The following is a 14,069-nucleotide window of genomic DNA, read 5'->3' as shown; positions in this document are numbered from 1 at the left end:
CCAGTCAAAATCCAGAGCCGGCTCCTCCGGAAGTACCCAATCCCCAGAAGTGTTTGAACTGGGTAGGGGCAAAATGCCACCAAGATAGCAAGCCTTATATTACCTTTAAAAGAGAAATAGCCACACACGAACATGTGTGTTTCATGTTTTCATGAAAACACCATCTGGCCCAAGGTGCTGGCCCATTATGTGTCTCCTGTTTAAAAAGAAAAAATAAAAATTCTTTGGTCAAAATTCACCTTCCTGATCTTTCAACAACAGCCTCATTGAGTCTTAGGCTGTTTTCTGGGTATATGTCAGGTTAGCTCACAGTCCCCATGGGAAGTCCAAAGCCTGTGATAATGATGGGTTTAGAGTACTGGATGCAGTAAATTTGAAAACTGCAATACGAAAATAAATAACTCCTCGCCCCTCCTCTTTATGTCCACAAAATAAAAAAATCTGCCCAAGCCAGACTGAAACTCTCTCACCAGATGATACTTCAGTGAGGCAGCACCTAAATGGGACATTCCAGAAAAAAGCCTCTTTATTAAAAAAAGAAATAGAGCATTTTACTTTACATTTATTCAGAGATGCAGCTCCCCAATCATTTATGAAAACTCTTTCATAAGATTTAGAAGGGGGGGAAAAAGGAAACAATGAAATGACTTATTTTTAATCTGGGGTTTAAAGGCTTTTTCTCTTTCCAAAAAAAAGTCCCACACACAAAGAAAGAAATTCAATGCAAACCTCTGTTTCTGTATCATGAAAGCCCCTTCGAGCAACCAGAGTAATCAATTTCTCAGAGCTTGTGTGGTCTACAGCAAAAGCCAAAGAAGGTATTTAAGTTTATACAGCCTTCAGCATTTTGATGGCTTGCTTTTGAAATACGACATATTTAAATTTTATATCTTTTTTAGTTAGTTATGTCTTAAGAAAATGGTTGCTGTCAGTAGAAAAAATAGAAACAAAGGAGAATAAATGAAATTCAACCTGTTTTTGAGCTGCTTGTCCATTCTAAAATCAGAGTAATTCAAAGTTGCACCACGAAAACTGTTACAATCGTAATTATAGCACCTTTTATTATGTTATACCCAGTCTTATTTTTGCATCGAACACTTTGGCTCACACTAACAAAGAAAAAACATTAAATAAGAGTGGTGCTCCAATGCCAAGCACCACCAGATAAGCATCCACACAAATTTACAGGAACAGTAAACCAAACTTGGTCAGATGTGAGAGAACTCTCTACCTTTTCTCAAGCAGAAAGTCACAGGCAAACCATAAATCACTTCAGGATGGGGAAAGGAGTCTTTGTCCTTACAGTAACCCCAACTTCCCACCATGAAAGAAGACCATCTTGAGACAAGATTTTACAGCTGGGATTTAACTCACAGGGTGGAAGAAGTGTGAGATAAAGCACTCTTGTAGGTAGGAACAAACCTCTCCAACAGACTTCTCAATCTTTCATCAGTACGTTTTGGATCCAATTCACTTACCATGTGGGAACAGCAAATGGGGAACAAACTGTGAATTCAAATAACTGTAAACTCAGCAAAATGTGGAAATAAAACACAGATGGTGCACTTCAGATTAAGGGTCAGCGTTTCAGCGTCGCTTTCCACTTTTACATTGTGATAGGTGATGTATAACAACCACCTCCTCCTCGAGACAGCGCTCTAATTAAACCATGACTCACTTAGGAAAACAAGGAGGCAAGTGATACCTCCACAGAAGCCTCCCTGCCAGTCGGGAGGAGCTAAGGTTACTTTGTTAAGCTGCAGCTCATGGTTTTGCTGCTTGAGGATTAACGTTTGGGAGTGGAAGTTGTCTCTGTTGGACAGACACAGCTGAAAAAAATTTCTTCAGTTTTTCTAGCTCCCAGGTGTGCTGCAGCAGGGCTGCTCTGCCTGGCAGAGCTGTGGCCAGCACCCATCACAGCCCCTGCCACCAGCACCCGCTTGGTCCCCTCTTCACCACCTACATCTCCAGTAAGATTTTGCGGAGGCTGCTCTGATACCTGTTTGCAAAGGCCAAGAACACAACCACTGCTACCAGCATTACCTGTACCAACCCTTACAAAGTGCCCAGTACTAAAACACCTCTGGAAGTCTGCATCGTGCCTGCCTGAACATTGGGTTCATTTTATTCTCTGAAACTGATTTTGTCCTAAATCCCAGGAATGGAATTTAGGATGACTTTATTCTTGCTGTGAAGTGTTAATTGCGTGCCCAGGGCTCTCTAAGAAAGGGTCTGCTTGTAAGCACAAGTTCAAAGAAAAAATAAAGCAGTAAGTACAGATTAGATGACAGAAGAACTATAAATCTATAGGAGCTTGAAATGCCAGATAGAGAGGAGCAGTAGTGATTGTAAGGTGACTATTACCTTCAAAATATGCCAGAGGTTGTTTATCAGATCAGAGTTAATGAGGGAGAAATCTAATAGAACTATAATATTAAATTTACCATTTTAATGGTATCATCAATGTTCTATAATGTGGGCAATTTACAGAATGTCTGTCAATGTGATTCTCCAGTGTGGTTAGTTACACAAGAGCAGCACTATCGCATCTCATCAGCCGTTCCCTTCTAGAAAACACTGGATGTTTTGCAGAGGATTGCAGAAGGCTAAGTGAGATAGCAGAATATATGTTTAAAATTATGGGAATGCAAAAATGGGAAAGATATTTATGAACATTATGGGATGTTTACATTCCTGAAAAAAATGGGTCTAGCTCTGCCCCACTGTCAAGTCCAGCCTTCTTACTTCTGCACTGCCATTTAGTGTCCTGCTGGGTTTTCCTCAACTCTCTTGCACATCTTGCAACACTTGCTGCTTTTCTCAAAACCTTACGTACCTGGATTTGGGCGAGCTGAAAATAACCTCACTATTCAAGTACATTTTCAGCTCTCATGTATTAGGCCTCTCTGAACAAAACAAAACACAACACCAAAAAACCCTAGGAAAACATGAAAGAAGATGGCAGTAAGGGCTCAGAAACTAACAGGTAAATGAAAAGAGTCAAAATACCCAGTGTCAAGTTTTTGATTACTAATTCAAGACCTGTGAACAGCAGGAGATGGTAATGCTGCATTTATAAATATCCATCTCCTCATGTATTCAAGGAAGAGTTTGCTAAAAGCAGCAGCTTCTTAATTTGGAATTCCTCCTTCCTCTGTCACCTGCCCCAGTCCCTCAGTTCTGCAGGACGCCAGTTCAAATTCCTAATACAGCAAAGATTACTTGCACATTTTTAGCATATGATAATCTCCCATTAAGTAGCTTTAAATTTGGCAAAAAAATCCATACTGTAGTGGCAGTATTTGAGTTAAATGATCTGAGATAAAAATGAAGTATCATCTATTTATCTAATAAGCAATACCGCTTCTTTCTACAGACCTCCCTTTACCAACACCAACATTTGTCTACTGTTTTTTCCCCTGGTAAATAAAGTGTTAAACCTGAAGTTTAAAGAAAAAGTGCAGGTAGTGAATGAATGATGAAGTATGAAATATAATTCAAAGGCAGATGACACTTCCAAGGGTCTTTGATGTTCTTCTCCATCTTCAGCTCCAAAAAGACCCTGCAAGTAGAACTGCTAGATCACTATCCACCTGATTACTTTGTGATACACGTCTCATTTTGAAGATACATTAGCCTTTCAAAGAGCCATTTATTAAACATTTCCATTTAAATAATAACTTTCACAATCCTCAGTGAAACAGATGTATTCCCTATTAAATCACTAATTAAGAGCAGCCTGGGACATTACAAAGCCCTTTAAGAGGAATTCAGGGAACTAGTGTCCCCCTTAAACAAATCTGTTCTGGCAATGACCCAGGAATCTTGACTTCATAACTCAAAGCTCTAATTATTCAAGAGGACATCATAAAAAAAGGATACATCTAGACCTTTATGACTAATAGGAAAGATTTATTTCTCCTTCAACAGGGGCAGAACTAGAAATATTTGTTCTATTTTTTCTACCTTCTTATTCACTGGGGGGGGGGGGGGGAGGAAATAAATGAAGATTAATTTACAGATTTATTCCTAGTAAAGGTACTGGGTATGAGTCTCCCCAAAGAAAACCAGCTAGCAGAATCTAAACAGCTTTATAAGTGATTACACAGCTAATCTCCTCTCTGCTGAAATAAAGAGAGAAAGGATTTAGAGGACAAATACAGCACACTTTATGTGAAGAAGCATGGTAACGTTAAAAAAAGGATAATTGTTTGAAGATGAAATGTAGCAAGTCTGCACCTCCATCAAACTGTCAGGAGCTTGCATCTGCCATTGCCCTCCTAGGCTCAGAGACTGTCATGGTAGCAATATATGTGACTGGGAATCACACGGGCATTTCCTCCTCTGCAATGCCACTGTTTTTGCCCAGACTACATTGCAGGTACCACACTGGACCAGAATAGTATCACATAAATAGGATTTTCAGGTGTCCTCTTTTAAGTACTGACATCTTTGATGAAAGAAGCACAGGACTTTTGTAACTGTGAAACCACCATGCAAATCAACACACCCAAGCACAAATATACCTATACAGAGCGATGGGTGCTTTCTAGAGGGAGTTAATAATGAAATACCAAATGCGAATCCCAAACGCAAACTGAGTGGAAGAACAGGTTAAAGAACAGCTACACATTTAATTTTTCCTTATTTTAAACTGTTGCTTTTGCCTGGAACACTCATTCTATTGGCTTGTAGCATAACCAATACACTATAAACCTTGAACAGATACATGGTGGTAGTTGAAAAGAAATCAAACCGCCTCGATGAAATCAAAAGCTGAGACATCGCAGCCATCACAAAAGATCTAATCAGGACTCTGGGACATCGTATAAAAAGCTATGGCAGGACAGAGCCAGTTTTGATGTAAATAATGTGGGGTAATTCATCTCCACCCCTTCAACCTCCAAACAGCAGTACCTGCTCACAGCTCTGATTTACCCTCTGCTTTCCAAAAGACTCACAACCTTAGAAACCTTTACGTTTTAAAACATATCCACAGACGTTGTTTGCACTGCCTAAATAACCACTTGCAGATGCTTTACCATAGTACAAAGCAACCGCAGTGAAAAAATGCAAAATTAAGTACACTGGGGACTTACAAAGAAAACAAAGAAAACTAGCCATGTAATCTCTTCCCACACTTCTTACCCAAATCTCCTTTGGCAAGTGGCATGGGAGAGCCTATAAGGCTGAGCTCTTCTGCTTTGTACTGTTCTCTGGTGCCTCATGCAATTTCAACTGGGTGTACAGTGAAATACAAAAAAGCTATTCCTCACAAATGGGTAAGCAGATGGAGCAATATTTGCTATCATAAGTGCTTTTATTTCCAAATGTAAAAAAACAAAAACAAGAACAAAAACCCAGCAGTTCCACTGGCACAAAATGCAGTATTGATCTGAAAGGACAGACCAGATGGAAAAAAAAGGTCTGAAGTCTCCTAGATTAAACAGAAATGACTGTGTATAGAAAGGAACTATAGAAATATTGGCCCTGTTGCTCAAAACAGGGCATTTTTCTCTCTCAAAAGTGAAAACACATCTGGTTCACTAATATGTGAAATAATTGTATCCCTGAAAACTGCAGGGGACTCCGCTGCAATTCTGCACTCCCTGGAACACAGCTACAAGGATTTTCTAAACCCACTGGTTGTATTCAGGATACAGTCCCTGCTGAAAATACAGGAAAAAGTAAATGTGTGTACATTAGCTGGGATGGAAAATATGCCTCATATTCTTCAGAGTTAGATTAACTCACAAGCAAATGTTCTTGAGAAAAATTATCTTTACATACTGCTGGTACCTGTATGTTGCACCCTAGTGATAAAGACACTATTTTAAAATATTTAAAACTTTTTCCTAACATAAATCTTGTAAAACAATTATTTTTCGTGTGTTAGAAAAAGGATCGGTCTGCTGTTCATCACTTTATCAGTGTGGGCCTTCAAGTGAATATTTCATGGACACTGCAACTTTTTCTCATTACAAAAGCAGAATTACACCTCTAGGAAGGGAACTGCAATAAAAGGTACTTGGATAATACGGTTGCAGGTCTGGAAAGCTTTTGAGAATTCAAAGAACATTTGTGTACATAAACTGATGATTTATTGCTTGTGAAGAAAAATAATGTGCACTGTCAGTGATTGTTTATCCTTAATAAAAATTAGTAACTAAAAATAACTTTGAAATTGTGACTCAAATATCCCCACATATGAAAACACATGGATTTGTAACATAAAGGTCTTTCTGCTTCACTTCAACAATTTTCCCAGTATACTGATAGACTATTATACTCAATATTCTAAAGAAAGGAACCTTCTGTAAGCTGGTTTGCATATCCCTTCTACCAATTCATCTTTAAGTTCAGAAATACTTATGGGGAACCTAGTGCTACAGGACTTTAAAAGCTGTCCTGGGAAATCACCTAAGTCTGCATGTTTGACAGCAGTTTCATCACACCCCAGCCCATTTAATCTCTCTAGTCCTCCATTCGCTGCAGATGATGGTGGTTACGCATGTAGCAACTTACTCGACTCGTGGAGCAACTGAACTACCTTTTGGTACTTCAATTGTCCATGAAAACATTTAATCCAGATAATAAGGTTCAACGTGCTCTTCTACATCCACTTACTAAAGTTTGTCCTATAAATACTGTGAAGTTTCCTTATTCAATATTATCGGTTTTCCTTAGAAAGGAGACTTTTCCTTTGCACCAGCAGATCACTTGGAATAAAGAAACTTATTCTCAAATTTCCCACTGAAATGTGAGAGAGCTCTGGCCAGCCAGGTGCCTGGGTGTCGCTGTCTTTTTCTAAACTTCCTTACAGATCACTCGACACTTACACTATTGATTTTTATTCATTTCTTTCCATTTTGCTATAAGACTAACCACAACAGTTGGAGCTACTGTTCTGTAATTGAAGACAGAGGAACAGATCAAACTCTGGGAAGGTGAGAGAACAGACAGCAGAAATGAAAGTGGTAAATCTCTAACATTAAACTCTCCAGCCAATTAATCCCAGGGCACGTACTTGTTTTGGGGAAGTGAATCAACTGCTGAATGATGACCTCCTGAGGTTTTAAAAGCCAATTTTGGGAAGAAGAGGAAGAAAAATAAAAAAAGATTGCCACGGAGTGTCTAGGCTGACATCTGAGACTTAACTCTAGGCTAGCCATTACATTGCTCCCATTTCATCTACCATGAAAAAGACCTTGCATTTTCCAGAGTTTTGCTTCATAAGACTACCGCCTGGCAAAGAAAGGAATTGCACAGTACCAAAATAAGACAAATGCAGAATATACATGACTAGGGAGGGGACCACTGATCTGTTATTTCAGTCACGCCTGCACCAGTTTTCGCAAGTAAAGGTGTAGATGCCAAATGCCAGACCCACCACAGATGCCTCTGCACAGGACTCAAAAAAGTGGCGAATCAGGTAAATGTGCTCAGAGGAAAAAAAAACACATGCTGAGATAAGCTTTTATGGAAATAATATCATCTCTCTGATTCTTCTCGATACACTGTGAAAAGAAAACTGCTGTCAGGTTGTTGAGAATAAGCAGCTAGGACAAATGGCCAGTACTGCTTGTTTATTTTAAACAGATGCCCTCTACCATCATTTCAAAATGAGGAAGATAATCCTGTCTGTTCAGCCTTCCGTGAACAGTGCTTTAGACACACTGCTGCACTATAACGTTAAAGTAAGTTGCTATCATGTATCTTTCTCAATTAACACTATTGCACAGATATCCCACAGTAAGGCTACTTGGAAACACCTATTTAATAGCTATATTCTTACGTGAACTTCCAACTAATCACATTTTCCACTAAGTAAATCTTCACATTCACCAATCCTGTTTGGGGGAGTTCTGCTCCTAAGAAACACTCTCTGAAACCTAATGTCAGAATATCAACACCCTCTACCTCATGGACTCTTAGCCTCCCCCCACATCAGATGTAATGCAAGTCACATCAACTTCTGTTAGCACAGGTGGACTCAGGCGTGCCACAAGGTACCCCAGCAAGATGCCCCACACAGTTGGTAAACCTGCCCTTTTGCTCTTAAGAGCTTAGGCTGGCAAAATTGAGCTGGAATAAGTGAAACCCACACTAGAAATAAGCTGTGGGCAAAGTCTCTGCATCAGTCAAAGCACTTCTGGTACAGTCATGGCCAATCAGTAATCACAGCATTGCTGCCAATTCACAGTCTACTCCAAGCTCAATGGAGCCATTAACTAGCCCACAAATAGAGCATTATTTCTGGTGATCTTCATTAGGCACATCAGAAAACAGGAAAAATGTGGTGCTTCAAAACAAAACGAGGCAAAGGGGATAGCTTGAGACTGGACCAACATCTTGCTAATCTGGATGATGTATTTGAGGTTTTTTTCCAGTTTGACAGTGGATCCTACATGCTAGGAATGAGAGTAGTTATTTATCTGAACATGTAAGGAGAATAACTTTGCTCAAGTTTAAGGTGCTGATTTTTCTTAAGCAGAAGACAAAAATACTCTAAAAAAAGTCTCCGATCCAGCATGTGAAGTTAAAAGCGAAATGAGAGCATCAAGAAATAACACAGAGTGGTTCAGCTGAAATAAAAGTTAGTTCAGTGGCTGAACTGCACTAACTCTTTCAAAGATTTGTACATTGTAAATGCATGGCTTCATTAGCACTTATGCACCATTCAAATACATAAATAAGGTGTCCTGCCTCTCTTCCTTACTCTGGCTCGGTCCTAGTTCAGGATGCTGAAGTTGTAAATGCCAGAGGAGAATGCTTTGGGTCTGTAAATAAACCCGTGGGTTTGGTGTGATAGTAACAGCAGAGCACTCACGACAGCACGACAACCAAACTTGGAGGCCACCTGGAAACTTGTCACAGCTGTTGTTTACTACAGATCTTTGCAGAAAAAATCAGCTCAATGGGGAGCAGGGAGCTGAGGGTATGAAGACTCGGAGGAAGCATGCTGGAGGGGCAGAGGGCACTGAGGAGCAGGTTCATAACCGTGTGGTTCATCTATGTCTTTCAATAATACTTCACTTTTGGGTCCACTTCAAGGTCTCATTTCTTTATGACAGTTCCCGTGTTTAAGGATGAAGTCCTCTGGTCTCTCAGAAAACCATCCCTGTGTCACCCATGTAGGCAATACTCATATCCTCTTTGGAAGTTGACATCATCCCACTCTCTTACCCTTGATTGTTCACCAGAAGATAAAGCAAACTCTTAACCAACTTAACCAAAGTAAAAATCTAAATGACAGTTAAGCAGTGTGTCATTATCATATGAAATAACGAGGTCAAGTCAAACTTTCTGCATCTTTCCTCCCCTCTGCTTGACCTCTGTCTTCTACAAAAGCTATAGCCATGTCTTCATTCAGTTCCCGAGTCAGCCAAGCACGCAACCAGCACGCGGCTGTGTGGGAAACAGAAGCCCTCTGGGTTTTCTCACCGCCTATACCAAACTAGTCAGAGCTGAACCATGTGGCATTCTTACTAGAATTTCTGGGGAAGAACTGGTTAACATCACTTTTCTCCATTTTGCATTTGCTAATTATCACTTCATTTAGCCCTTATATTAGTGCAACACAAAGCAGCTGTCAGGCCAAGCATGCTCAGTCCAAGTGACCTTGTGTTCTTGTTCATGTTTACCACATAATCAGCAGGGAATTCCATTTTCAAAATACAAGACTTCATAATCCATTAGCACTAGAGATTGGTCCAGGGCTCTGGATTTACTGGTCACATGTACCAAGGAATAAAAATATAAGCGTACAGCTAGATTAATCTCCAGACCTGCAAAGCATTCCAACCCACCGAGCGTGCAGCAGTCTCATTCAAATTCATATACAAATATTAGCATCACTCTTAAAAGCTACCACTGATACCATCCCCACAGTACATAAAGAAAAAATTAAATGCTACCTGCTTTACAACTCAGAAAGTATGGAGACACACAATAACTAACTCCACTTCTCAGATTTTCCATTTGTTTCATAAATGGAACATAAGTACTGATGTTCTTATTAATACATTGACAAACCATATTTCCCCCAGCTATTTCTAAAAGGCAGGAATCACTTCCACTGCTCTTAATTTTAAATCAAAAGTCTTTAGCGAGTCTAAGCAGTTTAGCTCACCATCAAGTTCAATAAATCAGAGAAAAGAATCAAAGGAAAGCATTTCAAAATGTAACCTTGGTAACGCACAAAATGCTTCCACAGAACTTACGCTCATTTGCTTTATTTGCTGCTTTAGAAATTGGAATGTAACACATAGGCAGAAGGACATTAGCATCACGACATTGCATTTCCCGAGCCTAACATTGCACGTGCTCTCCTAGAAGGCACTTTTCGCAGTATGCTTTAAAAACCTGCAGCCTGGCAAGTTAGATGATTGAAAACTAATCATATTTTACGTTGACAAAATGGAAAATGGAAGTGTTCAATAGAAAATAATAATCCATATTTATTCTTTATGTCCATGCACAGCACTTTAAATGTAATTTGGTCCAAGCTTTCCACTGATAAAATGAGAATAAACTCAATGGTGATATACAGCATCTGCCATTTGAAGAATCAACATTTTTCAGTGTTACCACACAATTTTAACTGTGGTCCTACACAGTTCTCCTGCATGCAACACTTAGATTGAAAATGGCTATTACTCTATGTACATTATGTAATATTTGTTGGCAAATACTGATTTTTGAGTGGCAACATCATTATTCAATATTTATATAAATCTACCAGGATAAACAACTTCTAATTCATGTTGAGATAGAAAACTTCAAAATATTTTGCTGCTCATCCCAGTATCCTATAACTAAGATGTTTACTAGTTCTTATCCCAGCCTGATCTGAAAGGCATACCATTATCCCCACAGCTCATCCCAAAGTAAGCAGAAAAACCTTTTCTTTAGAATAGCCTCTCCTGGCAGCTGTAGAATGCCAAACAGAGGTGCAATGAAGTAGGATCATTCTCGACTCTTTGTACATCTTCCCAAAATGCCAAGGACAGTCTCATTCTGAGTAAAGATTCTGAACTTCTAAAGATTACCACCTTCCAAACTACTCAGTTTTTCTCCTGGTTGTTTTTTTGAGTGAAAAAGAGCATTTCTTTCTCAGCTTCACTAATTCTTGCGGCTTATCTCCTTCTTGAATCGAGGATGACCTTCCAACAGTGGCAGTTGCCTGCTACAATGGCCCCCAGCCATAAAATGCTGTTCAATTTCACAAGTTAAATAAGCATCAGAAATAAAGTTCTGCTAAGGAAATAAAAATAAAAGCAGGTTTTTTTATTCATAGGTTTCAAACCAATAAAGGAACATTCACCATAATGATGTTAATGAACACTATTTCTAAAGCAAGCACTCATTTCATGGCTGGATTTTTAGGGTTTTTTCTCCAAAGTAAGCATCACAGGCTTGCATCAAACGATCAACTGTTCCAAAAAGGTAATCAAAAAAAGCAGAGTTCAGGGATGAACTGTTTTCCTTTTCAACCCTACCTGAACCCTATTCTGCTGTCACACATGGAATTCCACCCAAGCTGAAAACCGAGTCTCCTCCGGAGCTGTGCACACCACCACGTGAAGGCTGCCTCAAAAAAACCTATGAAATTCTACTACGTGTAATCCACCAGGTCAATGATTTGTTACTTACAAGGCACAGCATGGCGATAAAGGTTATCTCTAATAGTCTGCTGCAGATCGTGATCCGGCGATCCTTTCTGAAACCTCTGGTTGAGATAATGTCTCAGGTCTTTGTTCAGTCTGCTTCCTGCAAAGGAAAAACAGCCATTTATTTATTTCTAAATGCACACAATTAACATTTCCAATTCAGGCAAATGTTAGACTTCCATTCAGAGTCCCCTAAATTATGTCATGCTGACTTTACGAGCGGAGGCTCATCTTCCTCTACAAATGGCTAATTACCAAAAATAACTCGCTGTAAACAAGAGGTCTCTCTTGTCTCATAATGCATCTTTCTTCCTGTGGTGTTAAACAGATCATCATTCCCTTTTATCTCTTATTTGTCTGATGTGTCTGATGTGAAAGGAGAAAGACAGATGATGTGAAAAAGAAGAAAAATAATAAAGGTAGAGTTGCTTTTGCAACTCACTGGAGGGTGAGCTGGGCAGGCAGACAGAAGGCAAAGGCTGCTCCCATCAGACGTACTAATATAGCTGAACATGGCACAAAATCAACCAAGCGCTATACTTTGCGCTGGTATCTACCCCAGCACACAGCAGAAGTTAGAAAAGAATTGATTGAAGGAGTTAAGAGCACCCAAAGTCCTTAAAAACAACAGAATAATATCCAACACTTTTCACTTAAATCTATTTCCCCATTCAGTTTTGAACACTTTCAGAAGTGTGTGAGAATAAAGATAAATGAGTTGAAAACAAAACAAAACAAACAAAAAGAAAAAAAAACAAAAACAAAGAAAAAGAAACATAGTTGTTAATGAACATTGCTAGTTGCTGAACACCAAATCCTTTCTTGTAGCAGAACATATGAACTGGAGCAACTTAATGAAGTCGTTTCCCATAAATGAAATATTACCAAGTCTGGAATAACATTGGCATTAATTTGACTGAAAAGCAAAAACAACCCCACAAGAACATACAGAGAACAGGGATAGAAACTCTTCTGTCCTAAAAAGAAAAGAAAAAAAACACTGGAAAAGCTTCAGAGAAATGCTACCAGGATGATCAAAGTCTGGAGCAAAGAGAGCGGGCTGGGATGCTGCAGCCTGTTGCGGACATCGGTTTCCAACATGCCCAGAGGGCGGGTGGGGACTGGCTGCTCCTTGCCTCTCCCAACACAAAGACTAGGAGACACCAACGAAAGCTAATGGGACTTGGTTCAAAATCAAGCAACAGCGGCAGTAGTTCGCACAGGCTGTGGCAGCTTTACTTGATGAAGAGCACTGTTGGTGCAAGAAGATTATTGAGGAGCTTCAAGGGGAGACTGGAAAAGCACTTGGAAAACAGACCCATTGGGGGCTGCAAAAGAGGGTGTAGGAAATCCCTTGAGCTGAAAATGAATTGCTGGCAGCTGGGAGACCTGGGAGAAGAAGTGGCGGAATATCAAATATCTTGCTCTTTTCCTTTCCTTTGCTAGGCACCTTGTTTATGGCCACAGCTGGAGCCAGAATGCTAGGCTACATGGACCTTCGGCTGAAACAGTGCAGCTGTTTCTATGGTCTCCTATAATTTGCATTATGATTTTTTGGATTGTGAATATGTAATGCAGAGATCATCTCAATACTTGTTGACACTGAACATAGCATCACAGTTGCAAATTTCTGGCTGGAGCCTCTAGGAACTACTGCAGAACAAATCAAGAATAATAATACTGCAATGGAGTGCAGTTGGACAGTGGGTCTGGGAGGCAGCAGCAGTACCAGACAAATGAGAAAAAGAGTGCAGACCATTAAATGACCATGGGCAGGAACAGCCTATCTACTTAATACAGTCCTGCAACATTTTAACAGAAATGTTAGTTTAAAAACGAAACTAAACACAAAAAAACCTAGTCTGAAATACTAAGTCAAATTCTAAAAAATAAATAGGTGATTTGTATTTAGGTTCTCCAGACAGCTTTTTTTTTTTTTTTTAAAATTAAATTTCTTATTGAAGAGAAGAAGGCTTAGGCAGCAGGCCCAGCTATTAAAAGAAGGAACATTTTTAAAGACCAAGGTGCTCGTTACAGAAATGGCTCAAACAACAAAACTGAAATTAAGGCAGATAAAACTGGCTCATCACACTTTCCTGAGTTACCCCAGCAACATCCCTCACTCCAAGAGCAGATTATCAACCCATTTTCCAACAAATGGTCTCCAGTTATTACACTATAAAAATGGTTTCCCATATAGGAGGCACTTGGAGGGCTTGGCAGACCTGTGGGCTACAGTTTTCCAATATCAGAGCTGACCTTCCAATCTCCAGATGTTTGATTTCATACCACATCGTTTTACTCCAGAGGGAGACTGGGTACAAAAAAAGAGCATCTGCTGAAATAATAAAGCATTTCTGTAGTTTTTAACTAAACAGTCCATATTTTTCTTTGCAC

General features: G+C 39.5%; 1 protein-coding gene across 1 annotated transcript in view; it reads right to left on the bottom strand.

Annotated features, from left to right (window-relative positions):
- The window catches only part of MAGI1 (membrane associated guanylate kinase, WW and PDZ domain containing 1), a gene marked incomplete at its 3' end in the record, with an annotated part of 158,217 nt that extends 146,456 nt beyond the window's left edge, over positions 1-11,761 (bottom strand). The window contains exon 1 of the mRNA XM_009573348.1: positions 11,656-11,761. The remainder of the gene's footprint in view (positions 1-11,655) is intronic.
- Positions 11,762-14,069: the final 2,308 nt, after the last annotated feature.

Source organism: Fulmarus glacialis, unplaced genomic scaffold, assembly GCF_000690835.1.
Source record: "Fulmarus glacialis isolate BGI_N327 unplaced genomic scaffold, ASM69083v1 scaffold4532, whole genome shotgun sequence".
Classification (NCBI taxonomy): Eukaryota; Metazoa; Chordata; class Aves; order Procellariiformes; family Procellariidae; genus Fulmarus; species Fulmarus glacialis.
The sequence above is the reverse complement of the archived record's forward strand: the minus strand, read 5'-3'. Positions and strand labels throughout refer to the sequence as shown.